Source organism: Anolis sagrei, chromosome 1 (assembly GCF_037176765.1).
Source record: "Anolis sagrei isolate rAnoSag1 chromosome 1, rAnoSag1.mat, whole genome shotgun sequence".
NCBI lineage: Eukaryota > Metazoa > Chordata > Lepidosauria > Squamata > Dactyloidae > Anolis > Anolis sagrei.
The window spans coordinates 229,379,718-229,406,725 of NC_090021.1; the positions used below are offsets into that span (position 1 = coordinate 229,379,718).

The 27,008-nt window shown below is 41.3% G+C and overlaps 1 protein-coding gene and 1 long non-coding RNA gene across 3 annotated transcripts in view; one reads left to right on the forward strand and one right to left on the reverse strand.

Annotated features, from left to right (window-relative positions):
- The window catches only part of NHEJ1 (non-homologous end joining factor 1), a 113,090-nt gene that overhangs the window by 24,059 nt on the left and 62,023 nt on the right, over positions 1-27,008 (forward strand). The gene's annotated exons all lie outside the window — the stretch shown is intronic.
- The window catches only part of LOC132761921 (uncharacterized), a 33,195-nt gene continuing 13,487 nt past the window's right edge, over positions 7,301-27,008 (reverse strand). The window contains exons 3-4 of the long non-coding RNA XR_009630020.2: positions 10,751-10,858; positions 7,301-8,116 (exon numbers count right to left, since the gene is read on the reverse strand). This is a non-coding gene — a long non-coding RNA (uncharacterized lncRNA). The remainder of the gene's footprint in view (positions 8,117-10,750; positions 10,859-27,008) is intronic.

The window sequence follows — 27,008 nt, forward strand, 5'->3', positions numbered from 1 at the left end:
GATTGCTTCATCATTGCATTGTGGACTTATTCTGCTATGGAGTGCAAAATTACATGAGTCAATTTGCCATTCTCTGCTCCCACCCCCAAATTTGTTTCTAGACTTCATGGCTTTAAAAGAGATGGGATAAGACAGCTCACTATGGTCTGAAATAGAAGTCTAATCTCTGAATCATCTCACTCAGTATTATTTACCCCAAGCTGCTGCTGCTCTTCAAAATTTCAGTGAGGAGTCAGTCTTCACATGCCCTACCTTGCAAAACTATTGATTGTGCATAAAACCTTCTGAATGGCAAGCTTGTGCCTTACCATTGAGCTACATCACAACATGATCATGGTATGGGGTGTCAACTACATACTCCTCAAAAGTAAAGGTAAAGGTTTCCCTTTGACGTTAAGTCTAGTTGTGTCTGACTCTGGGGGGTGGTGCTCATCTCCATTTCTAAGCCGAAGAGCCGGCATTGTCTGTAGACACCTCCAAGGTCTTGTAGCTAGCACGACTGCATGGAGTCCCTTGCTAACCAAAAGGTTGGTGGTTTGAATCCGCGGGACAGGGTGAGCTCCTGCTGTAAGCCCCCGTTTCTGCCAACCTAGCAGTTTGAAAACATGCAAATGTGAGTAGATCAATAGGTACCGCTCCAGTGGGAAGGTAACAGCACTCCCTCAAAAGTAGCATGTGTTTATTCTGCACCTTTAACATAAACTGTAGAATGCACGTGTTTTTCATGTTAATTTTTAAAATCTTAAATACAAACTGCCCTGCTTCTATTCCCTCTACAAATAAAAGATCCCACAGCTAGTCCATCATACAGAATCTGGAAATATGCCTTTGTAAAAAAAGATACAGAAAAATACAGGTGATTTCATGAATATATCACTGAGAAGCAACTTTTGTCAATGTACACCATTGTTCGGGGCAATTATTACCTGTACTTGTGACTCAGTCGAGGTTTGCCCAAGTTTGAGTTATGTATGGGGCCATGTAAGTATTTATGCTTGAACTTGACATGGCTTTTTGCCTCTCCTGCCCCATCTGTTTGCCATTGAGGCGTCTGTCACAGAGGCGAGCCGCTGTATTTATTTATTGATTTAGGCGTAATCAGGTGAGGAGGGAGTTGGTGTGGTACAGCAACCACAGGCGGTTTACTCTGGCTTGTGAGTCAGTTGGCCTGCATGTTGTTCAAACCAGACTTGGCGCAACAACCTCTGAAATAGAGGCAGACCACAGGCTTGGGAACAAACCTGAGCGACAGGAGAAGGACCCTTCTTGGCTAGGGTCCTGGGTACACCGGTGCCAAACCTGGGTTCCTTTCTATGGGACCCATTCTTGAAATAAGGAGTGAGTCACTAGGTGCTCTGCTTGTGTTGCTTGTGAAGTGGAGGATGTGGGTGAGTGTTGGCCGAGCCATGAGTTGGGGCTGTGGCTATTACATCATGTAGTGTTTGAGGCCTTCTGGCCATGCTTCAGCTGGCCAGGAAGACTGTGCTTTGTTACTTTTCTTTCCAAGGCATTCCATGAATAGAATTCAGTTCTGCTTTTAAGGCAAAAATGTTCCCTATAAAATAAGGACAGAAGAGGTACTCTTACTTCCTCCAATTTTGCTGTTCTCCTTGAAACTAGTTAGGCATGATGGCTTCATTTGTCCCTCCACCAATTCCTGTATGCAATGATAGGTGTTTCTGAAATTAGACAAGGCAGCCATCATTAATAGTTCAATATATGGCAGTGATGAGGTTCAGGGTCTTGGCTGGAGCTTCTGCAATGTGTGTGTACTTCAGGGCTGCATGCAAAAGCCAATTCATCCAGGAGCAGGGCTTTGTGTGAGTTTTGAAGATGGGAACATGTGATGTGTTTCTAACCCTCTCAGGCTTCCAGGGAGTTGAAAATGAATAGTAAGTATTTTCTGGAGGGCTTAGAAATCAAAAGGGTTCCCAAGCTCCACCATCAGCAATCAGGTCAATAATAGAGGAAGCATTCTTACGATTTCTTATGCTCCTCCTCAGGTCTCCTTGTCCCTTAGTATATTAGCTCCACTCTCTCCACGATAAACTTTTCTTGGCTTTGCCAAAATACTGCAGTTTAGATGAAACCCAAATGTATATATGATCTGCAGACTAGTCTTCCCAGATCCTGTCATCCTCTCAAGATATTTGTTTACAACTCTCATCATTCTAACAAGGAGCTCCCGGTGGCGCACTGGGTTAAACCCTTGTGCCGGCAGGACCGAAGACCGACAGGTCAGAGGTTTGAATCTGGGGAGAGCACAGTTCCAGCTCCCCATGTGGGGACATGAAAGAAGCCTCCTACAAGGATGTTAAAAAATCAAAACATTTGGGCATCCCCTGGGCAACATCCTTGCATACAGCCAATTCTCTCACACCAGAAATAACTTGCAGTTTCTGAAGACATTCGTGACATGAAAAAAAAACATTCTAACAAGCATAAACACTGACTGTGGTGGTTTATAGTTAGGGGAATTGTAGCCTAGCATCCCCCCCCCCCCCCGTGTGTGTGTGTGTGTGTGTGCCAGGATGGATAGAGAATAATGTGTAGAATTCTGATCAGGAGGAAGATATGTCATTTCTCCCTTGTCTTGAAAATTTTTAGAGGTCTTAAGCGATTACTTATGATCCAAACCACATCATATGGTCGTGCAACACAGAGTACCATTTTGTGTTGGTAGTCAATGTCTCCTAAATGCACAATATTGCTTGGGTTGTTTGTCATCCTGTTATATTAACACCTAGATCTCTAGGGAACAAACACAAATGGAAGAGGCTGGGATCAAAAGACAAGTTGCAGGCTGCTTGAGCTTATGCAGAGAATGAGCAGATAAACTCTTCTACTGATGAGCAAATTTCTAAAGATCTGAAATCTAGCGAACATGACATCAATGACTGTAGGTTTGTCTGGCTGAAGGCTGGTGGAAATGGCTTGGGAGAAAACAGGTGCCCTGTTACTTAAATATGGTCATTTGGACATAAGTGTGTTAAAGAAGATAATTCCACTGAGTGATATTGAGAAATTATTCTTGTATGTCCTTTCTGCAGGACAATACATGGCTAAACTCACAAGGCATGTGTAGTGAATCTTACCTAGTAGGCTGGAAAGGAAGCCTGGATAACAGTATGGCAATCCTCCATTTTGGGAGTGTAAGCCAGGGAAGCAGCCATCTTGAGTGAGGATAGATAGAAGATGGGAGGAGTTTAAGATCTCCTGGGATTAGCTAGAGCAGCTGGGAGGAGCCAAGTCTTAGGAGGGAAAAGATTTCAGCTTTTGTGGAGTTGAGAACTGGGAGCTGGTGGGAGAAGAAGTGTTTTTGAAACTGAGTTTTCAGGGAGAGAGTGTCTGTGTCAGACAAGGTTGATTAGCTGACAGGAGAAAGGTCAGATAGCAACCTGATTTCTTGTGGGGGATAGCACAAGAGTTTAGCTGAGTTAGTTAGCAGGAAGAACTCTGGGAAGAGTTAGCTGATAACTCAGGGGACTACCTAGCATGGGTTAGTCAGAAACTCATTACTATTTCTCTGAAGTAGAGTGAGGGATTTTTGTTACTAGCAGTTAGATCTGTTTGATTAACTCTGTATGTAACTAAGTGAAGAAACTCATTCTGGCAACCATCAAGCTGTAGTACTTTTGTAACAAGTCAAGCATTTTGTACCTCTCAGAAATAGTTAGTTGTCTGTTTTTATAAATGAATCTTTTTCTATTTAACTTTCAAAAAGGTCTCTATTGTTCCTCAATCTATCATTAATCCTTTGTGATAATTCCAGCATCTTTAACATCCTGATACTATAGAAAGGCCTCTTATCAAATAGGCATTCTGGGAGCTAGGGGAAGAGCAGTGTTGGCAGAAGTGGGAAAAGTTTACCTCAAAAACTCATTTTAAAAATCCTAAGGCAACTTGGGTTGGTGGCAGCTTCAAACCAAAAGAAGACTAAAAGACAAGCAGTGTTCACTCTATCATTACACATATCTATCTACATCTTGCTACCAAATTGGAGGCACAGGGGTAGGATTTTTGAGGAAAAAGTGAATCTTTAGGGAAAGAATCATCCTGCCCAGACATACTATCAATAAGTCTCCAGCCTCACGTCACTGGTTGCAATATTTTCCTTCTTACTTGTGTCCAGTGGTGTTATATTACATATAATCCTTTACAGTGGTGTTCAGCTATGGGATATATTATAGTATATACATTGTAATTGGTACCAGTAGTGGCAAGTGGCGTGATGGATTTATAATAGATTTATAATAGTGGTTTGTGTTTTTAAAATCCTTTATAGCATGCTTAACACATTCTAGGGCTATGAGTGTCATTCAAATACATCCAGTTTTTCTGTTAGAGCTACAGAATGGACATGTTGCAAGGAAAAGTCATCTACCTACTTCACAAGCAGTAATGCTTTTCAAGGGCCTCTTACAGGCTTGCGTGTCTTATACTGTTCTGTACAGATTTACCTTCCTGTGGGAGGTGATGGTAGTTTGGTAAGGCATCAACACTCTTCAACAGAGAAAGGGAAAGACCTGATAAAACGGTGACTTTCATGATTCCATAGCATTGAGCTGTGGCAGTTAAATTAGTGTCAAACAGTGAAGAGACACCCTCAAGAGTGTGGGGAAAATATGTTTTTATTACAACTCCCCAAAGTACCTAGGCAGAATGAGTACTGGCTATTCAAGATGGAAAATTTTAGGATTTCTGATATAAAAAATGACTTTCCCAAGCGCTGACCTTCCTTCATTCATATGATCATATCAAGGTGCTGCTCTAACTGATGGTCCATGTTACTTGGTGACTTTCCACCAAGTATATACTGAAGCCATACAGACAAGATGTGTGTGCGCGCGCGCACAATGCATTATTTAGATGTAGTTTATAGATATTTATTTAGATGGAGACAGTCCTCTAAGTCAGTGTATCCGTAGTATTTATATAGTTTACTTCTATGACGTGCAAATGTAAATATGATCAAGGGGTGGGTTTTGTAGTTGACCTAACACCTTTCTATCAAAGGGTGTTGTGGCTGACCAAGCTACCACTGGAGACAATTTGACCTTCCACTCCCTTGGAACTCCTTTGGGGGATGAGAGCATGTCTCCTTTCCATGTTGGGCAAAGGATCAACTCACCAGAACTTGCTTTTGGACAGCAAGAGTATTGTAGAGCATTTCCTGTACATCTCAGACAAGCTCCCTGGCCTTTAAAGAAATAACAGAAGTCTCTTGTGTGTCCAAGCAGCCCACTATTTCTTATAGATTTCCTTAAGAACATATTAGACCTGAACTCCTGGCTCCAAAAGAAGGTGATCTGTATGTTGCTACTGAGTTTTATGGCACCCACTTCTGTTTGCGCCTGCTGTATTTGGAAAGGATAGGTAGCACAAATCCCATTTTTCCAGATGTTTCACATTCAAGAAGGTTGATATTATTTGACTATTTAGGAGATGAAAGGGGGAACATACACCAAGACAATTAAAGACGAGAGAGCCATAAAATTAAAAAAATGAGAGCTTCTCTTAGACCAGGGGTCCTCAAACTTTTTAAACAGAGGGACAGGTCACAGTCCCTCAAACAGTTGGAGGGCCGGATTAGAATTTGAAAAAAAACATGAATGAATTCCTCTGCAAACTCCACATATCTTATTTGTAGTGCAAAAAAAAAAAAAAAACCACTTCAAAACAATACAGTAATTAAAATGAACATTTTTAACAAATATAAACTTATTAGTATTTCAATGGGAAATGTGGGCTGATGAGATAAGATTGTTGTTGTTATATGCTTTCAAGTCATTTCAAACTTAGGTTGAGTCTGAGCTAGGGCCGAGTAAATGACCTTGGAGGGCCGTATCCAGCCCCCCGGACCTTAGTTTGAGGACCCCTGTCTTAGATCATCCCTGAATAGTAAACTTCCAAGTTTCCCAATCAATGCAAATGTGTTCAGCCTGAAATATTGGAAGCAGACGACAGGGAGCAAAGGCTTGAAGGAGAGCTGGAAAGCACGTGGTCGCTAGATGTTGGGCTGTGAGTCCTGCTGGCCCAAGCCAGCATAGACAATGGTAAGGGTGGTTGCATTCAGTTAATATCTGGAGGACTATATGTTCTCCAAGCCTGAGTAAATAAATATAATGTGGCATTTTTAGATCAACATCTTACACCATATATGAAGCTTTAACTCCTTTTCACTATATATTTTCACTCTCTTGGTTGCACACTGGATCAAAATCTTTAGATCCTGGTGCAGAAGTGTCTCTACAATCACAAACAATAAATGTTATAAATACATAAAATTGTCTTGATGTTTTCTCATGTGTTTTGCCAACATTATAATTGTATCAGTGGAAACAAAGAGGCAGGCACTGTGTATCTGCAGCCAGTAGTCTTAGAATCCAGCTTTTCCAGATAGCAGCAGAAGTGACTATCTGAACTTGGCTTGTTTGAGCTCAGATGTTGGGACAATCCAGTGGCAACAGTCTGAAAAAGAACTTTTTTTTCTGGCAGTTGTCATTCTGATAATCACTGTTTCTTATACATTTCTTATGATTTTCACAGAAGACTGTGCTATTATAACTCATTTTCTTCGCTATAGTCATTCCAGAGATCCTTTATTAATAATCTCTTTCCATATTCCCCACCCCCATTTTAAAGGCCCATTTTGCACATTTCTGTTGTTTGTTGTCAAATTTACTTTGGCCTGTGGTAACCTTATGGACGAGAAATCTATAAGATTCTTGGCAATCAACTGCCTGCTCAATCCACTGCAGCAGTGTGCTCTCCCTCTTTTCCTATAAGTCATGTTATCTCATGATATGTCCAAAATATGACACCTTCACTAATTAATTTGGCTTCTTGTGAGAATTAGGCTTGATTTGCTCTAAGATCCATTTATTTGTCTTTTTACCAATCCAAGGTATCTGTAGAACTTCACACGTTACACAGTAATAAAACAGGTCCTGGCACAGAAGCGTCTCCACTAAGTTCAAGTGAGCATTGCAGGTGATCACTGTTGGGAGTGCCTTATTTTATAGTGAAGGTAAAGGTTTGCCCTGACATAAAGTCTAGTCATGTCTGACTCTGAGGGTTGGTGCTCATCTCCATTTCTAAGTCAAAGAGCCGGCGTTGGCCATAGACACCTCCAAGGTCATGTGGTCAGCATGACTGCATGGAGTGCTGATACCTTCCTGCATAAGTGGTACTTGTTGATCTACTCACATTCGCATGTTTTTGAACTGCAAATCTTTTGGACAAGTCTCATCTGCTTCAACTACTATGGTCAGTAGTTGGAATGGTGGGGATTGTTTTCCTAAATATATAGATGGCTCAAGTTTATAAATAGTACTACAGGTAGACCCTCTACTATTAAGGGTGCTAGGTGTGCAGAACCTACCAAAAGTAGAAAAACTATTTTTTTAATTTAAGAAAGCACTTTTCTAGGAAGCCTAGGTATTTATTATGTCAGAAGCAAATTGAGAATACAGTTATAATACATAAGAAACCACAAAGTTAAAAATTTGGCATTATGCTAAATTTCCTTTGACCAGAAGCTGTCTGCTTGGAGTGCTCCTGGTGTTGCTGTAAGAAGGTCCTCCATTTTGCATGTGGTGGGGCTCAGACTGCATTGTAACAGGTGGTCTGTGGTTTGCTCTTCTCTATACTTGTATGTTGTGGACTCTACTTTGTAGCCCCATTTCTTAAGATTGGCACTCCATCTCATGGTGTCAGAGCGCAGCCTGTTCAGTGCCTTTTGAGTTGCCCATTCTTCTGTGTGCCCAGGAGGGAGTTTATCCCCCGGTCTCAGCCACTGGTTGAGGTTCCAGGTTTTAGTCTGCCACTTTTGGACTCTCATTTGCTGAGGTGTTTCTGCGAGTGTCTTTGTAGATCTTAGGAAGCTATTTCTTGATTTAAGTCGTTGGCATGCTGGCTGATATCCAAACAGAGAATTGGCTAGAGATGTCAATGCCTTGGTCCTTTCATTGCTGGCTGCTACTTCCTGGCGGATATTGGGTAGTGCAGTACCAGCGAAACAGTATAATTTCTCCAGTGGCATAGAGCAACACCCTCCAGGGTGACTCTGTAGACAATTTCTGTCAGAAGTTGACCATGGAGTCTCCCTTGGGATCTAGAGTTTACAGAACATATTAATCAAATACATGAATAATCATATCTGTAGAAGTTAAAAACAAAAATGTGGAGGGCCAGCTGTACTTTGAAATATGTTTGTAACTGATGTTAAACTCTACCTAAGAGATAGTACGCTTGTACTTTGATTTGAATTGATATTTTAACATTGTCATTATGAATTATTATGAATGTCCCTATTTGAAAAACAGTGCGTTCATAGTTTTTATTTCTTAACAAACATTTTAAAACCAATCTGATTCTAATAAGTTCAGAACATTAAGTGTTTTCAAACTGTGTCTGATGTCACAATGGCTGGAAGCTGAGACTGAATGGGTGCAGGTTTAGCCTGCTGTATGCTTTGGGGCTGCATGCCATTCAAGACCAGATTCAAATGCTATTTCCTCACCATCATGTCTCTAGACTGAGCAGATGAAAATATGAGCTCCCCTCCTCATCTCTTATCTTTCACTTTCCTTGGAGTCCCTGATCCTTTAGTAGTCAATTGTGGGATTGCATCGTGGTCTTCTGGGCTGTCCTGGGGTTGGGTGTGAGAGATGGAGAGATGGAGAAATTGAGAACTGGCAGTGCCAAAGTTTCTGAGACTCTTCTATACTTGCCTGGGGTGAAGGTGGCCTAACTAGGGAGAGAGCTCTTCCAAATCCCAACCTCAGACAGGAGGATATTGGACAGGCAGTAGCCGCAGACCCCATCCCTCAATGGCTTTCCTCTTGGCCCCTTTGGCCTGATGAAATGGCCATTATTCTGCCAATGTGCATGTGCCCAGACTGTCCCAATCTTTGACTGTAAGCACACACATAGCTAAATATATATCCACGTGTGGAGAGTTCAGAGGTTCTATAAGATGCACTGTCTCTATGGCCCCTTTTCATGACTGGTACTAATGAGATTCGCGTCTTTCCCAGGCTGTTTTGTGGGCCAAGGGGCCTTTTCAACTGGATGGGCTTTGGCATAGTCATGGCAAATATTTACCAAAAAAGGGGGACATACCATATAAATTTAGAGTCCTGAAAATAGAGATTGAGTGAGTGAGAGAGAGACCAAACCAGAAAATACAGCTTAGTCTGTTCAAGGGTAAAAGAGTAAAAATGGAGAGATAAAATGAGCAAAACCTCGGCAGTAAAAACAGCATCTTGGTAAATAGTCTATTAAAAACCCCGCTGACCTGCTTTATGGCTTTCTTGGCTGCCATTCAGCAGGCACCGAGGGAAGGTAGCAGGAGCCGGCGGCCGGGCGGGTGCTACGCTCCCCCCTTGGAGTGGGGCGTTAAATTTAGCCACATAATGACGGCCCTGAGGAAGCAGCCTCTTGTCGGCCACGCAGTAATTACTGCTTCCCTTATGCATTTTATTTTTCTTATTACGTTGCCTTCTCTCCCCACATCGTGCATGAATTGCCCAAGGGCAGAGATCTGCTGTGATCTTCCACCACGGATGCGGATTTGAGGGGTTTGGGGCAGACCCTGGGGCAATGGAGGTTTAGGTGAAGTGCATATTTTAAGACATTGGGTGCTTAAGGATCATGTGTTAAAAGGGCCTTCTGCAGCCTGGTATCTTCCAGATGCAACTCCCATCACATCTGGTCATGTTAGGCTGGAACATATGATTAGCCCCCTTTCCTGTCATTCCCTTATCCACTCTGCATATGGAAATGCAGCTTTCCCAAAATCCCCCAAAATTCAAAAATCCTCTGACCCCAAGCATTTTGGATTAGGGAGTATCAGTATTTTCTGGTCTACCAGAGTTTCCAATGTGTTTTGTTAAGTAAACTTAGATTTTATTAAAACATTTTTTTCAGAAAAATGCATTACATTGTTGTTGAAATAGTAGTTCTATTTATATATCATGCTTGAGTTTTCATCTTTTATCCACTGATCTGTTAGTTGGGGAATCAAGTATAGTTGAGCTCTCTGGAATTAGTTGTGAAAGTGCAGTCCACTTCATGGCTTTGTGACACTTCCCTTTGGAGGGCAGCTGCTCTCTGGACATGAGTGGAAGTAAACGCAAAAAGTGTGGCTTAGATGACAGTAAGCTAACGGAATGAGGGAAATAATATACTTCTTTGTTATATTCTCCAAAGTTGGCTTTGACTTATGGCAAACCTATGAATAAATGAACAGGTTATACCAAAAGTCATCTTTAATTACTTTCTCCCTCTACTGGTCAATAATTCCAGCTCTTCAAAAACTAGTGTTGGATTAAACTTCTTCAAGTGAAATCCCTTTATCCATGGACTCAATATCCACAGTTTCAAATGCCATCTTCCCAAAAATATTCCCCTCTTGAAGTGTTTGTGGGCCTCTCTAGGTTCTCCAGTGTGATGCCTTGACATATAGGGTTCACTATTATCCATGGTTTGAGGTATCGGGGGTTTTTTTTGGGGGGGGGAGACCAAAATATGTGGTTTGTACTGTATTTTGGTCCATAGTTTACTAATGCCCATTCGACCCAGGGGATTCTGGGAGGTTGAATTAAAAAGTGAATGTTTCAAGTTTGTGGTGCTTCTCAGGGTGGCATAACATAGTCAAGATCTTATTCACTTTCAACTGTAAATGTAATAATCAATACATTATAATACGCAGTAGACATTCACAGAATATCCCAAAATTTCTCACCTGTTTCATTTGAATGTCCAAACAATTCAATGATGTGACTTGCTGAATACACTCTACATCAGTGGCAAATATATAACAGCTCTCTTCGTAGTGATCTTGTGACTAAACCTGGATGTCATAAACATTCTACGTAAATATGCTTGTCTATGAGTTTTGCACACCACGCTTCCCATAATGCAGTCAGCAAATGACACATGCCTTAATGTCTCACTTTGTCAATGCAGTCCTGAAACTTAATTGCATGTGTGCACTTCTGATCTAAGATACTTTCTTTATTCAGTTGATTTTTTTTAGTGTTTCTAGGCCATGTTCCAATTTATTGAGGGCAAAATGGGCAAAAGATTTGACATGTAGTACTTGTAAACTTTCAGGAGAAGACTGTTCTCCTGCTTCTGTTCAGTAGGATGCTGCCAGATCAAAATCCCTCCGACAATGTCCCCTTGCAACTTCTGAATTCAGAAAGAGAAATGATATACTTTCCAGCTTTTCTCCCTAAAAACATTATCAAGACTCCTTGTCTTTCTTTTCTTTCTTTGGTTTGGGATGAGAGAGTGAGAATGGCATCACCTTGCACTGATAAAATTGGGGGACACTTTTAGGCCGGGCAACAACATTCCAGCAAAGGTCTCATTCTTGTACTTGTTTTCCCAAAACAAAGGAAGCAGGCTTGCATTGCTGGAAGTCCCGTGCTTGGGTTGTGGTGCCTTGTTATCGTCCGATAACCTGGCGACCCTGGCGCTGCCCTAGTCCTCACCCGGCAGCCTCAGGCTAGGGGATGTGAACAGCTTCCGCACACTTGCCCTTGCACAGAGATTCACCTTCCTTTCAGTGCACAGTGGACAGTGTGTGCGCGCATAGGCATGCATAGGTCCATACACGTGCAGGAATAGCATTAAGGAGGGCTCCCTGAAAATCCATTTTCTTTACCCTTATACTATTAATAATAATTCTGGAATTGACTGCCATGGAAGGCTGAATTTTCCATCATTCACCCTTTCTGAAATCAAACATGCATGCACATGCACACAACTACTTGGAAATGACTGACTGCAAATGTGTCCATTGTTTGCAGTATGTTGATTCATGGCTTCTTGAGTACCATCACCAATTGAGGAACCCCAGTATGCTTAAGTGTTAGCCATGTTGAGGTCCTCCTGTAATTTTTCAGCAACTGTTGCTCATACTCTCAAGCTATGTTCACATAGACCTAAGGACATGGCTATTAAAAATAAACACCACTATACAATAATAGTTATGTTACCCAGTTGCACAATTCACAGTAGCAAAGGTGCGCAGTTTCCTTTAGTAATGGAAAGAAGGAATACAGGAAGAAGTATTATGTCACAGAGTCCTTTGAGTTGCCCTGGAATGATTTTGATGGGTTTAGTTTTTCTGTATTCAGAACTATTTGGATCATCATGATTGTGAATTCTGTTGGATTCTCAATGGGCTAGTCCAGTGTCGTCTTCTAGGCCTTGTTGCCTCCAACTTGTCATGCAGGTTGGTAAGTTTTAATTCTGTTGGGTTCAGTGCTAGTTCAATAGAGGCTCTTCTGTAGTGGATAATAAAATCTTACACTGAATATGGGAATAAGCTTAATTATGGCAGCATCACAACCATGCTTTCCAGCAAGGGACAACAGATGACAGATGGTATCTGCTCTGAATGATTTGTAATAGATTGGCAAGAATGTCTGTCTCTGATGTTTAAAATCAGCAGCAGCCAAATGACTATTTCACGGTTTTATTGTGCTTTGGAAATGAAGAAAGCTTGGGGTAACCAGAGAGGTATTTTTGAATGAAAAGTCTGCAAGTTTCATTCAGTTTGTGCACTAAAAATGAATCTCTGAGCTCAGGATTTATTTTATAGCATTTCTGTATGCCTTTTGCATCAACTGTGGATAGATGAATCAGGATTTTAAGGAAAAACATAGATGTTCCATGTCTGACTTATGTCATTTCTTCATTGCTTGGATCTGAAACCCTTTATTTTCATTTTGAGACGGTCATTTCTAACAGTTAGAATTCATGTTTGTCATTGTACAAATCTCCAAGATGTAGTAAAAAGTAAAGGTTTTTCTCTGACATAAAGTCCAGTCGTGTCTGACTCTCGGGTGTGGTGCTCATCTAAGCCGAAGAGCCAGCGTTGTCTATAGACACCCCCAAGGTCATATGGCTGGCATGACTGCATGGAGCACCGCTACCTTCCCGCGGTACCTATTGATATACTCATATTTGCATGTTTTTGAACTGCTAGGTTGGCAAAAGCTGGGATAACAGCGGGAGCTCACACCGCTCCCCGGATTTGCACCTGCAACCTTTCGGTAAGCAAGTTCAGCAGCTCAGCAGTTTAACCCACTGCGCCATTGGGGGCTCCATTCCAGGATGTACAAACACCTAAATTTTGCCATCATGAAAACATCTTTTAGTTACATTGAGATGTTTTCATGATGTTTAGTTACATCTTGTGTGCAACAATATTAATTTTCTTGAACTCATGAAACTACAGTAATACCAAGCTAGGCCTTGCTAAAGTTACTTTTCTTCTGGGTGATTTTGAGAGTTGTAATTTTTTCCAAGCTTAGGGTCAGACCATTGGTCTAGCATAGTCCTCCTTGGCTCCTCTGACTTGTACAACCAATCCTGGTTTCAGGTCTTAGATCTCCTGATACATGAACCTTTTAATTTAGGGCTAAGAAGGCACGGAGTATATCATCCATGCCAGTGTGGCTTCTTCCTTTTTCCTATAATTGGATCAAGTTTACTTATTGCTTGCACCTAGCATAGGATTTCTGAAGGAATCAGCCTAATTTAGAGCTCCTGGAAATAGTCCTGTAAAACATAATGGTCCAGGGAGCTCAATACAGAAATCATAGCCCTTTGATATATAACTCTGCTTAGGGGCCCAGGATTTTAACTATGGCTTTTGGTATTCAGGTCAAAATTATTATAACACTAAAAAAAAAACAACTTTCCAGTGTTTTTGGGGGGAAAGTGTGAAGAGAGGAGGATTACCCAACCGTACCTCTCCCAGGAAATGAAGAAAACAACCACTAGATCTTCTCTACCACAATCGGCACGTGTGCCAGTGTGACAGGAGCATGTCCTAGTCTATTTATTTGCTCATCCTCACTTCTTAGTCATTGTGCCTGTTTTTCTTTCCTTTCAATCGGGTCTCCCTTTTCCACCCCCACACTGCACTAGATCTGTAATTTATTTTATGAATATCTAATTTTAGTTTTGAAAACAAATTGTATTTTTAGGTATTCCCCCGCTGAAAAATAATGTGTGGTGCATTGCTGTTATCCGCTTAGGTCTCCCCATCCCACGCATGCGCAGGGTGCTGGGATGCATGCTGGAGTCGTAAATGAACACAAGGCATCTCCAATCTGGCCTTTATTGAGGTCTGGCCTGGTGTGGTGTAAGAGGGATGTGCCCTGGAATCAGCCAGCCACCAGCGTGGGCTGGCCTTGTAATAAAGCAACTCTATATTTATTCTGTCTGTTTATCCTTTGCCCTGTAATAGTCCAGGGAGCTTTCAAAAGGCCTTTCCCCATTTGGGGCTAGAGGGGGATTGGAAGGAGGCAAGGTTTTGGGGATGTTCCAAGGACCATGTGTGCTTGCTTCCTTTTAAGCAGATGCAGCTGAGAAGAATCAGCTCCCATCTTTGAAAGTGGAGAGGAAAAGGACAGCTTTCTGCCTTAAATCGGCTTTTAGAAGGGACCCACAGCACTTTGGAAATCGCTTTCTTTAGAAAGCTTTCTTATAACCTACAGACTACCCCTCCTCACTCTTCCTCCTCTTCTTCTATATTTATACTCTGCTTTTTCTCTACCAAAGGAGACTCAAAGCAGCTAATACGAAAAATGTAACAACGTGTGAATTAAAATCTAATGTATATAAACATTAGAATTAAATATGGAAATATTAAAAATACATAGTTAAAAACAATGAAACTATTAAACAAATCTGTTAAATTACATAAAACACAGCACACCCTGACTCAATCATAAAAATTGTCTTCTTTAAAAGTAGAAATATTGAAACCCTTCTGATTTTCCTTCCCTAAGTTTTGCCTCTCTTTTTCCATAATGCTATTCTATATGGCAGGGGATCACAGATTTAACAGATATTGAAATGTTTACCCTTCAGTGCATCATGTGAATTGAGTCTTCTCTCTGATAAAATCTGGAGATTATATTTTAGAGATTGGGAGTGTGATAGATGTCCTTTTTTCCACCATTGGCTTATACTATGCTCACTATATCAAGAGTTTATTTTTCTTTTCTGTTCCTTAATGTTTGACTTCGTTTCCTCTTCTTCCATCTCACTACATCTGCTACTTCTAACACTTGAGACCAGGGGTCCTCGAACTAAGGCCCGAGGGCCGAATACGGCCCTCTAAGGTCATTTGCCCGGCCCTCGCTCAGGGTCAACCTAAGTCTGAAACAACTTGAAAGCACACAACAACAACAATCCTATCTCATCAGCCAAAAGCAGGCCCACACTCCCCATTGAAATACTAAGAAGTTTATATTTGTTAAAACTGTTCTTCATTTTAATTACTACATTGTTTTTATGTGTTTTTTTGCAGTACAAATAAGATATGTACAGTGTGCATAGGAATTCTCATGCTTTTTTCAAATTATAATCCGGCCCTCCAACAGTTTGAGGAACTGTGACCTGGCCCTTTGTTTAAAAAGTTTGAGGACCCCTGTTTTAGACCATAATGTTGGGAAAGTGTAACCTTACAAATCTTGGATTGCAACTTCCCTGCGTCGTAGCCAGCCAACCTAGTAATGAGGGAGAATGTCTAACAGCATACTGTATGTAGGGACGCACATTCTCCATCCCTATATTAAATCTTGCCAGTCTTCTACATGTTTTAGCCCTGACTTTCTTCTCCGTATTCTCTATTATTCCTTGCTGGGGGGGGGGGGATTCTACATAAATAAGCTTCATTAACATGCACTGAGCTGCCCTTTCCCCCACGAGTGTCTGAAGTCTTGAACACTGCTGGCCTGTTTGGCTGGGTGCCTGTAGGTCGAGTGCAATCTCTCAGTGAAAGCAACAATGTGCAAAGGCCAAATAATTCCTGGAGATACTGACGCCGAGGAGGAGCGCGACTCTAAGCAGCCCATTCACGCCTGGAATTCTATAAATACTTTTACTGTGTGGCACTAGGAAAACTTCAAGCCTTTTTTTTATTAGTGCTGCATATAGTGTAGTAATTGTGTGTGCCTTAAGTGTGATTCCTGAGCCTGGTCTGGGGTTCACGTTTCTGGGTGTGACCTTGTGCCCTGTTGACTGACAATGACGGGTCTTCTATGGGGGAAGAGAAGATCCGAGGCTTAGCGATAGAGCTTTGAGACATTTAGGAAAGTGGTATCGTGCTTATGGGATAGCTTTTGGTGTTCTCAGCCCTAGTTCTCATCAAAATAATTTTAGCACTACAAGCCAGCAAACCTGTTTCTGCAGTTTATCTACTATTCTTTTCATTAGTTTTCCTTACATATTCTGTTCAAATTCTTCCTGTGCTCATTTCTTTTCCTGTGAAACCCAGTGTCTACTCACCATCCTCTGCCCCAGAAAGTATCCTGGATATCTTCAATTTTGTCTGGCACCACTTTCCCTCTGGCAGACTATATGGTCTCACCAATTTATGGTTATAGAAAAGTTCCTGCTCAGGTGGCTCAGGTTCCACCAATCCTACAGTGGAAATGGGAGCTCATTTTTTGCCCCTGCCAACAAAAGAAGTGTATACAAAATGTTACTTTGTCCTTTGAATACTGTACATTTTATTTGCCTCACATCAATGAAATCATTAATAGCCTTAAAAACGTGTGTGTGTTGGAGTTGTACAGTCAAATGACAAGTTGAAAGTATTCTTACAAGGGTAGGTTTTGATTACTTGTTTCAGAAATATGACAGTTTTAAGCCCAGGAAAAAGCAGGGATATTGTGGAACACAAAACCAGAGGTAAGTGTTTTGTGGATACTTAGAGAAGGGCTGTGGATCTAACTCAGTCTTTCCTAGCATGCTACTTTGTAAAGTATTGATTTTTGGAGATGATGATTGGATATGACGGGAGTTGTAGTCCAATAAACTTTGAGGGTATCACACTAGGAAAGGTTATTCTACCTCATGGGTCCTCAAACTTTTTAAACAGAGGGCCAGGTCGCAGTTCCTCAAACTGTTGGAGGGCTGGAGTATAATTTGAAAAAAAAGAAGAAGAATGAATTCCTATGCTCACTGCACATATTTTATTTATAGTGCCAAAAAACCCCCCACTTTAAAACAATACTATAATTAAAATGAAGAACAATTTTAACAAATATAAATTTATTGGTTTTTTAATGGGAAGTGTGGACCTGCTTGTGGCTGATGAAATAGGGTTGTTGTTGTTGTTGTGTGCTTTCAAGTTGTTTCAGACTTAGATTGACCCTGAGCAAGGGCTGGGTAAATGACCTTGGAGGGCTGTATCCAGTCCCCGGGCCTTAGTTTGAGGACCCCAGTTCTACCTTATCAGCCACTGGGTTTACTTCAAGGGATGCCGTTTATTTCCTGTACATCCTTCCACTCTATGTGAGCTGTTCTAGCCTCCTCAAAGAACTGTTGTGTGATTTCAGCTCCCCTAAATCACAGGGTTCAGAAGCCCAGGATGCAAATCAGCTAGAAGGCCAAAAGACGCAAAAACGAGTTTTTGAAGGCAAGGCAGAGGATTTTTTTTTTCTCAAGTAGATCTAGAGCTCAAAGTATTAATATAAAACATTGGAAAATACAGAGCATTTTAATTTTCTTTGATAGTGTGAGGAAGTATTAATCTTCTTTAATGCCACTAATATTCCGTGAGGAATCTTCTTTTAGATATCAATTAAACTGCCACCAATATGTTTAGAGACGCTGGTTTATGTCTCTGTTTATCTTTAGTTGTGTGGTGAGGTGACTTTGGTAGTGTGGAATGCACCAAGCATAAAAGCAATGGAGGAGGCAGGTTTGAAATACAAAGAGAATAAGTTTTATTGTTAACAGAACGTAATTGTTGCAGTTTTGAGAATTTGAACTTGGCACAAGGCTTGATGTTACAAAATGGCTGGTTTGAGATACATTCAGGCTTCTGATGTTACAATTCTACAAACTCCTTCTTTAGTGAAGTGCTTATACTACTTCAGAGTTCCCTATTGTGAATGTCCACACTGTTTGCCCTATACTCGGAACAAACCACTGATCACCAGTCTTTCCTTACTGGCGATCCTTAAAACCCCCTCTGTTAGATTCTTTTAACCTAAGCAATCTAACAAGGTAGCACCTTCAGCTCTCTTGCTGAAGAAATATTCACAAATTCTAAGAACTACTGAATTCTCACAGCTTCACAACCCAGAGCCCTAATTGACTCTGAACCTCTTCCCCGGGTCTCATCCACCGGACTCAATATTAACTGACGCTTTCAAACCTTTGCCTCCTTAAACTCCGCCCACCTCCTCTGAGGCTTTGTTACCATGGCAACCTATCTCTTACAGTTAGGCCATAGCAACTAATGTAAACCCTAAATACAGTTTAAACACAGTACATTAAACACTCTATAATAAACATTTCTCTACAGATAGCTATTCAGAATATCTGTGTCGGCTTCTGATTGGCTGAAAAGTGGCTCAGCTAAGATATGGGCTCTCGTTGGCTGGAGAGTCCTTCTGATGTCATCGTTGATTGGTATTTCCCTGTGGCGGGAAAAATAAACAGCTGGTTCAAAGTTTTAATCCACCCTCTGTACGACCCCTGACGGGCACTAACTCCAGGAATGTGATGTGGCAACATGTAAATTAATCCCTGATTGACTTTACAATTCCATTTGGGTATGCACAAAGGAAGGGGTTCAGTAAAAACACTGAGTAGTTGTGAGTGATAAACAGTACAGTGGGGTAAGCCTCTCTTGCAACTTGTGCACTGATCCTCATCAGCAGATATCAGTGAAAGCTGAAAAACTTCTCAATGGTAAATATACCAATCAAATGGGATAATTGGAAAGGCTTCAGTAGATACAGTTAGTTGGGATTTAATCAATGGGAATGGGAAGCACCTTTGCCTCTTGCCCTCTGTCCTTTGGTGATATTATGCAAATTGGGTACACATATCAAGGAGGAGCAAGGCAGACATTCCAAGTTACAATTTTGGGAGAAGGGGGAGACGCAGTCTGTTTGGCTTCTTTGGGTTGTGTGGACTCTAGAAAGGTAATGTGCTGGCATTGCAAGATTGTGGGAAATCTTTAATAGGAATTAATGAATGAACCCCCAGGATTTATGAATGTGTGGCAAGGAGCGAAGGGGACTCTGGAAAGCAATGAATGGGGGAAACTCATGAATGACCCTGGATGATCTGAAGTTTATAAAGGGATTGCGTCAAAGAGATTGGGGGTGGTTAGACCTGAGTCAAACTTTCTCAGCAGACATTTTCCTGAGAATTTAAGAAATCTCCAAACTTTTTCCACTTGTTTGCTTGCTTATGACATAACCATGCTAGTTCTGAGGAATTGTTTAAAAACAAAACAAAAGGCTTACCATATATACGCGAATATAAGCCGATCCAAATATCAGCCGAGGCACCTAATAGTACAAACAATTTCCAGAATGGGTCGTTGTAGGTTTTTCGGGCTGTATGGCCATGTTCTAGAAGCATTATCTCCTGATGTTTCGCCTGCATCTATGGCAGGCATCCTCAGGTTGTGAGATCAGTTTCCAAAGACCTCACAACCTTTGAGGATGCCTGCCATAGATGCAGGCGATACGTCAAGAGAAAATGTTTCTAGAACATGGCCATATAGCCCAAAGAACCTATAACAACCCAGTGATTCCGGCCATGAAAACCTTCGACAATACAATTTCCAGAATAATAATGTACCTCTAGATTCGCTATGGTATCGTTATTCCTCTAGGTCTGCATCAACTATCTTGTCATCCTCCCCCCACCCAAAAATCTGTTAGAACAAAGGGGATGACAGGCAGATAGGTGGGAGGGAATCACTTTTAATTCTCTTTTGCTTGCTGACTTGTGCACGTCAGTTCTATGTTGTCCATAAACCTTTCCCATCAACCAAATGAATATCTGCCTCCCCCCCCCCCCCCCCCGCTCCGCCGGCCTCCTCCCATTCCCTAGGAGCGCCTGGCTGTCTGAGCTGCTCTTTTCAGCTACTGGACTTGGTGACTTTGCTTGGTCTCTTGTTCAGGGTGTTTATGGCTCCAAGGGAAGCAGCCCTGCTGAATTCCCTGTGTACTCTTAATTTCTCTCTCATATACATACATATATATATATCCCCATCCATATCCATATAGTTTTGATACAGGTTTTATTGGCATTTCCATACATTTTACAGACACAGCTGTTACAGAGACACATTTCACCCAAGAAACCCCAGGGGAGATGGAGCCTGAATTGGCTCAGTCTTGGCCCAAGAACAAGGCTCTCTTCTCTTTCTCCCCCTCTATCAGTGTCAGAATGCGCTTGGGGACGACACATTGGCTGGCTAGGCCAGGCCTCAAGGGAGCCGTCTTGCTACTATGCAGCCGTATGAGCTGGGACCTGGGGCTTTGCAGTCATGAGGTGCTTTTGTTTTCCACCCCTGAGAAGGTTTCCTACTTGTATGGCAATTTCTCCAGTTTCCTGCGAGGTCATGCTCTGAGGAAATGATAGGGCCAGTTCTAATACTTTCTCTTGTCTGTCTAATGCCAATCAGGAATGGGGCATATTTTAACGCCCTCTGTGCTTTTATATACTCAGCATGTCAAGTCATTTGGGATAATGCTATAGGGCCATAAGAGAATGCCTTATAACCAAGCCCAGCCTGCATATTGATCAACAGCAGTGTTCTCATTTGTTTTAGGTAGGGGCTGTACCTATTATTTGCTCTAACTTTCTGTTAACACTGTGTTCATGTGCTCTACAATTGAGCTAGATCCCTCTGCTCCAAGATTATGTTCCCAACATGTAGATATGAAATCTTCAAACTTTTTAAGCTGAGGGTCAGTTCACAGTCCCCCAGGCTGTTGGGGAAAAAATGAACAAATTCCTATGCACACTGTACCATATCTTATTCATACAAAAAATGATGAACAATTTTAACAAACATAAACTTACCAGTATCTTAGTGCTTTTGGCTGATGAGATAGTCACATTAATAATAATAATAATAATAATAATAATAATAATAATAACTTTATTTTATACCCCACCACCATCTCCCCAAGGGGACTCGGAGCAGATTACATGGGGACAAGTTCAAGGATCACAGATAAAAACAACAGCATTAAAATCAATCAAATAACAGCATAACACAATCGCAACAAGAATAACATTAGAACAATATAATGGCTGAAAAAACAGAATTGGTCTGAGTCTAGGCTCAAATAGTGCAATGAATTCCTAAGTAGAACCGAGGGAAAGTGCAAAAATCAAGTGTGCTAATCTAGAGATAATAGATTGGTGTTGAGATTGGTGGGGTGGGCCAACTAAAGTGCAGGAGCTTAGATAGAGTCAAGCCAATTCTCTTGTGAACTGCTTAATCAAAGGCACAATGGAACATCCAGGTTTTTAAGTCCTTAGGATTGTCGTTGTATGCCTTAGGGTAACCCTAAGTCTAAAGTTTAGGGCAGAGGCTGGATAAATAACCTTGGAGGGAGACGCATCTGGCTTGTGGGCCTTACTTTGGGGACCCTTGCTGTAGATACTACAAGCTGATTTCCAGGCCTTTTAGCAGCTCTGTATTCCATTCCTGGAGTAGCAAGTCCATCCCTGCCTCTGCATAAAAGGAGAAAGACTAGTTGGCTTCTTTAGAGCAGTCTCTCCAAGATCTAGAATTCAGTTAATGTTTAAATTATTAGATAGTGTATAATCATTTAAAGTTTAAATGTTAAACTATCAGATACTATGTGCAACCTGATTTTATTCTCTGTCTTCTAAGAAGAGTGAAAATTTTCAGTGGGGAAATAAAAGGTTTTTATTACACCCTTGAGGAATTGATTATGCATCACCATTTTTGTTGCAGTCTAAGTCACACATTTCTAGTTCCAACTTGTTCATCCCCATTCTTGGATATACAGTGGGCTCTTGGTATCCACAAGGATTCCAGGAACCCTCATGGATACCAAAACCCATAGTTTCTCAAATGTCATTATATACAGTGGTGTAATAAAATGATGTTCTGTATATAAAATAGTGAACAACTCATATGAGTGTCAGAGGAAGCCTGAGGATCTGTAAAATGGCAAGAGGCTGCACATCAGTGTAGTGCTCAGCACATGGCAAAATCAAGGTTTAGTTAGGGCGGGGGGGGGGGGGGGGCTCTGAATATTTTTGAACTGTGGTTGATTTGAACCCATATGGCCAGAACCCATGGATGCAGAGCTACAACTATAAACACTTTTTTAAGCATGCCTTCAAGAAGCTAGTAATTTAGAGTAAAACAAATAAATTTGACATCATTTATTTTATCTGTTTGTGCCAAATATAATACATTGTTTCAAGGGGTGTGCATATGATGATATGTATAGTGATGAAATAACTGATACATATCATATTGCCTTCTCCTCCTCCTGTTTTATGTATCCTTTGGCAATTCAAAGTGCTGGTCTTGGCCTATAAAGCTCTATATGGTTCCGGCCCAGTTTACTTATCCAAACGTATCTCCCTCTTCGTTCCACCTCGTAGTCTAAGATCTGCTGCGAAGGCCCTGCTCTTGGCCCTGCCGGTTTTGCAAACGTGTCTGGTGGGGACGAGGGACAGGGCCTTCTCAGTGGTGACCTCTCGCTTGTGGAATTCATTCTCCAGCGAGATTAGATTGGCATCCTCCCTCCTGTCCTTCAAAAAAAACCTAAAATTGTGGTTTTGGAACTAGGCTTTTTGGTAATGGGCGCAGCAGCATTCTGGACATGGAACTAGACCTGACGATTGTTATGATAATGGGAGAAAGGCTATGTGATTACGCGATTATATAATTAATTGTTACTGTTTTAACCTATGTATTTATCATTTTATATTGGTATTTATTGATATTGTGGCATTGAATTGCTGCCTATGTTAGTTGCTCTGACTCCCCCTTCGGGGGTTGAGAAGGGCGGGGTAAAAATTCTGGCCCTATATTATAAATAAAAATAAATAAATTATAATTGTGACTAGTCTAACTGGAATGGTATATTCTAGTCATGGAATCTATAAGCTTCATATTCCCGTATGCTTTAAATTCCAGTACTTCAGATTTCATCTATATATATAAATCTGTTAGGTTGGTTCAACGGGACAGCAAAACTCTAAAAAACCCCAACGAAACTTAACCAAAATTCCCATGGCCATAACACAACCCACAAGGTACAAACATATCTACTCAAAATGAAAAACAACACAACAACACACTCACAAAACGGCAAAACAACAAAACTCCAAAAAACCCCAACGAAACTTAACCAAAATTCCCATGCCCATAACACAACCCACAAGGTACAAACATATCTACTCAAAATGGAAAACAACACAACAACACACTCACAAAACGGCAAAACAACAAAACTAAAAAAAACCAACGAAACTTAACCAAAATTCCCATGCCCATAACACAACCCACAGGGTACAAACATATCTACTCAAAATGAAAAACAACACAACAACACATTCACAAAACGGCAAAACAACAAAACTCAAAAAAACCCCAACGAAACTTGACCAAAATTCCCATGCCCATAACACAACCCACAAGGTACAAACATATCTACTCAAAATGGAAAACAACACAACAACACACTCACAAAACGGCAAAACAACAAAACTAAAAAAAACCAACGAAACTTAACCAAAATTCCCATGCCCATAACACAACCCACAGGGTACAAACATATCTACTCAAAATGAAAAACAACACAACAACACATTCACAAAACGGCAAAACAACAAAACTCAAAAAACCCCCAACGAAACTTGACCAAAATTCCCATGCCCATAACACAACCCACAAGGTACAAACATATCTACTCAAAATGAAAAACAACACAACAACACACTCACAAAACGGCAAAACAACAAAACTCAAAAAAAAAAAACCAACGAAACTTGACCAAAATTCCCATGCCCATAACACAACCCACAAGGTAAAAACATACCTACTCAAAATGAAAAACAACACACTCACAAAACGGCAAAACAACTGAGCATGTGCATTGGCACCCAACCACAGAAGAGAAAGAAAAAGGGGGAAGGAAGGAAAGAGGTACAGAAGGAAGAAATGAGAGACAGAGGGAGGGAAAGAAAAAGGGGGAAGGAAGGAAGGAGAGAAGGAAAGAAAAAAGGGAATGAAGGAAGGAAAGAGGGAGTGAAGGAAGGGGGAAGATGTAGAGAAAGAGGGAGGGAAGGAAAGAAGGAAAGAGAGAAGGAAGAAAAGAGACCAGAAGAGAAAGAAAAAGGGGGAAGGAAGGAAAGAGATAGAGAAGGAAGAGGAGAAGGAAAGATGGGAGGGAAGGAAGGAAGGAGGGAAAGAAGGAGAGAAAGAGGGAAGGTTGGCCACAGCAAGGCATGGCGGGTAAAGGTTGTTATTTCTATTATTATTATTATGCTATTATTATTCCTATTAGACCCTGGGGGAATGGGAGAGGTGTCAGGTCCCAGAGGCAATGCATTGCATTATTGTTATTGTTTTGATGGTGGTGAAATAAAAGGAAATAAAAAGTGAAAGAAGGAAGCAAACAGGGAGGGAAGAAAGGCAAAGGAAGAAAGGGGGAGGGAATGAAGGAAAGAGAGAAGGATGAAACCAAGTAGTGAAAGAAGGAAAGAAAGAAAGAGGTAGAGAAGGAAGAAAGGAGAGAAAGGAGGAGGAAAAGGGGCAAGGAATAGGTAGGTACCTCTCTTTCATAATAGTCCAGATATCTACCTCAACTTTGATAAGTTTTACTATAGGCCACAGCAACGCGTGGCAGGGCACAGCTAGTTATTTATAAAGAAATAAAATTGGTGTGCAACCTTCTTTATTGTCTGGCATGACAATATCCTATTTCTAGTGGCTGGGGAAGTGGCATGGAACTGGGTGGGTATAGGAATAGTGATGCCACCTTAGCGCAGAACCAGCATGGCATGTGTTGGTCTCTTTCTCTTGCCACCCTTTCCTTCTATTGGCTTCAAACTACAGGAAAGGAGATTTCACCTGAACATTAGGAAGAACTTCCTAACTGTGAGAGCTGTTCAGCAGTGGAACTCTGCTCTGGAGTGTGGTGTAGGATCCTTCTCTGGAAGCTTTTAAACAGAGTCTGGATGGCCATCTGTTGGGGATGCTTTGAATGTGATTTCCCTGCTTCATGGCAGGGGGTTGGACTGGATTGCCCACGAGGTAATAATAATAATAATAATAATAATAATAATAATAATAATAATAATTTATTTTTATACCTTGCCTCCATCTCCCTGAAGGGACTCGGGGCAGCTTCTAGGGGCCAGACCCAACAGAACAGTTAAAACATTACACATTCAAATGTAAAGCAACAATATAAAACAAAACAAATAAGAACCACAACATTATAACAAAATATAAAACAATGATCAAACCAATAACCAACGGAGAATTGAATGCCTCTTCCAACTCTATGATTCCTCACCATTACAACTTTTGTTTGTGTATTCGGGTTATACACACACACACACACACATACATATATATACATACAGACATACACAATTAAAGGGATCGAATGTTTACAACTGAAATCTAGTATTTAATTTGTCTTGTTCTGAATCTTGGTGTTCAATTTTATTGAGAGTAGGTTTACCTACTCATTACTCTAGGAAAATGTTTTCTTTCTCTCTTTTTAAATTTCCGAGTGTATGGTGATCAGGTAAAAAATTTAATGCCTTTTATTGTATTCTAAGATTCTTGAATCTTTGCCAGACTGCAGCAGCCCCCTGTACCACATCCCATGTTTTGTAGGGTACCCCCACCCCAAACCTCTAGAGTGGTTTTCAGGGGAGAGGGGGTTTTTTAGACTAGGAAACTTTCCTTTTGTGCACTTTTTATTAAATTATTTTAGGATCCACTCCATAGACCGTGTTTCCCTACTAGCGTTTTATTTTTCTCTTGCCGGGGCTCTTCCTAAAATGTTGATATTCTATAAAAATAATAGAATGCAAGTTGCACCTAGTGGATATATAAAAGTCGGGCAAGACTTCAAATTTCATGCACGGTCTGGATATTCCGTCATGTAAAATTTGGTTTCCTAGGTGATCACTGAGTAGATTCTACCACATATATCTTACTTGATTTACCTTTTTGTTTTTCGTAGGCATTTTTTATTTATCTAATTGGTAAGTGTCTGAGCAATGTGGATGACAAAAAGACCCAGTGAAGAAGTTTGTTCCACAGCTGCTGCTATTCTTCATAGAACAGCCAGTAGGAGGCTGCACTGGCATATGTTTCGCTTTGTGCAAGAAAAAAAACCACAGCCATTTCTGAAGGTAATATCCTCCAGGGAGAAAAGTCCAAAGTCCTTGAGTAGGGAAGTGAGAAAGTAAGGGCAGCTAGAGGAATCGAAGGTAAAATTAGAATATATGGTTAGGAGATGTAGCCTGAGGTACCTTAGTCTTCCCTCTTTAAGTCTAACATCAACACTGCCAGACCAGGCACACCATGTCTCCTTGTGGTGTCTTGTGATGATTTGAATTTCTGCTCTGTTCTGAGGAAAGACAGGAGTCCATGTCTGCCTTCCCACCAGTTCTCAATGTTTGGATCGTTCCCAGTGACCGTATCTTCCTATGGCATGTTCTCTAATTTCCTGCAGAATTTAATTTTCTGCCTCCCCTCCTCACATACTCCTCCCCTCCTGAGGGGAACTGAGCCCCTTGCTTGCTCAGGACTTGCAGCCCATTTCCTCCTTAAAATTCTGGGACAGACCACCTTCCACCCAGGCTATTTGCCTGGAGAGTGTCCTTGGTGTCAAGGTTTGTCTGAGCTTGTCCCACCTTGTCATGTCCCACTGTGTGTTATTCCCTGAGCTGTTTACTGTTCTTTTGTGGGTTTCTTTTGAGGGATTTCCATCATAGCGGTGGGTGCCATGGGAGAAGTGGGGGGGTGGGGAGAGCTGTATGGTTGCACAGGGGCCAGGAGACCAAGCAGTACAAACCTGTTCTTTATAGTTGCCTGTGGGATGTATGGCTCATAAAGTAGCCCCCAGTCAGAGAAGGGGATAAATCACTGGGGTGCTGGCATTGGTGGTTACCCACGGTGAGACGCTGGCTTTGCG